We start from the raw sequence: 1,901 nt of genomic DNA on the forward strand, positions 1-1,901 counted from the left end.
AAAGGAGAGGAGGCAATGACAAAAGAAGGAGGTTCTTTTGTCATTGCCTCCTCTCCTTTTCTACTTGTCCTTTTTCAACTTGTCCTTTTTCTGCTTCTCCGTGTGCATCTTTATGTTAATTAGGAGAGCTGCCTTCTATGTCCAGCTTCTCTACTATTGGGCAATAGAGCTTTGGAACCAATGTCACTGCGTAAGACGTGGGGTGTTTACATCTCACGCAGTGGCTCGGTGCTATCTTTACAGGCTGCAGAAGACTGTGTGTCTAACTTGAGCTAATTTCAGATTTCTCATCAATTTAATCTTCCTCGGTCAGAAGGAATAGGCCAACTCCACCGGTGCAGCTTAGAAGGTTTATTGATGGAATAATAGCAGGTACATGGGAGATGATGGTACAGATGATGACGTGGAGATAGGAACGATGTGGTTGTATTCGGTTTCGTATGTATATGTATGTGGGTGTGTATATGTGTGTGTGTGGTTATCTGAAACAGAAGAAACAATAAAAGTGCATATCAATAGCCATGCGGGCAAAGCAGCTACACATACATCCAGGATGAAAATGGCCTGTAGTAATACAGAAATCCAATAGAGGGCACCATAACACCACACATGAACTATCGGTAAAATGCAATAAACATACAAAAGACAAAAACCATCAGGAAATATGAATTAATGGCATATTTCCTCATATGCTACTACAGTGGTAATATATCTGGCAAAGGATAGCATAGAACTTGAATTATTACAAGTAATCGCTTGCATTATCGGTAGCCAGAGAAACACGAGGCAAATTTCAGCTCCTGGGCTAATAACTGACATAAACCCAAATATCGGGCGGAAAGATGTATACTTGCATAATTAAAACGCACACAGGTCTCATACACACGGGATTAAGGAAGGATTGATGGTGGATGCTATCCGTGGATTGATTTTTATGCCACACAGAAGCACAGAAAATAACTTGCTCATCTACGTGAAATTCGAACTACAAAAACGAACAGATGCATCATGGGTAATGTAGTGCTAAACGAACAGACGGACTTTTAACAGCCGCCCCTGTATTTGCAAACAAATACACTCATACAAAGTCCACTAGTTAGAAGAAGGATCCAAATCTTCAGGCACTTCAGGAAGCTCCACCAGTTTGGTTACCGGGCGAATGTAGATGCTGTCCTTGACCTTCACCTCAGCAGCTCGAACGACGCCATCCGTCCCAGGGATATTCTTGGTGATATTCCCAACGGCCCACAGTCCTCGGGGAAGGTTGGAATCAACAATCATCACAATTTGTCCCACAGCAGTATCATCAGTAGATTTCCTCCATTTCTGTCGTAACTGAAGTCCTGGGAGGTAGTCCTGGATGAAGCGTTTCCAAAAATGGTCACTGAGGACCATACACTGCTTGTGGTAGTCCTGCATCCCGCCGCCCCATTAACAGAAGGTTTGGTGTAATGGGGTCCAGGTCAGCCACGTCAGAGGAGGCATAACCGAGAGGTTTAGAGATAAGGATACCTTCAACCTCTATGAGAGCTTTTAGAAGCACTTCCTCTGCCACAACTTGGTCTTTCAAGACAACTTGTAAAGCTGATTTGACTGACCTGATTTCCCTCTCCCAGGCTCCCCCGAAGTGAGGAGCATGCGGCGGGTTGATGTTAAAGTTGATGGTCTGTTTGGCCAACTTTTGCTGCAACACTGGGGCCATATTTTCAAAGGCGCTCTGCAGTTCTTTATGGCCTCCCCTGAAATTGGTGCCTCTGTCGGACCACAGCTCGTATGGCTTCCCCCGGCGAGCAATAAACCTGCGTAATGACATCAGGAAAGAGTCTGTGTCGAGGCTAGGGAGGAGATCCAAGTGAACACATCGAGTGGTCAGGCATTTGTAGATGATCCCCCATCGTTTC

The sequence above is a fragment of the Poecilia formosa genome, unplaced genomic scaffold, assembly GCF_000485575.1.
Source record: "Poecilia formosa unplaced genomic scaffold, Poecilia_formosa-5.1.2 Scaffold189, whole genome shotgun sequence".
NCBI classification, from domain to species: Eukaryota; Metazoa; Chordata; class Actinopteri; order Cyprinodontiformes; family Poeciliidae; genus Poecilia; species Poecilia formosa.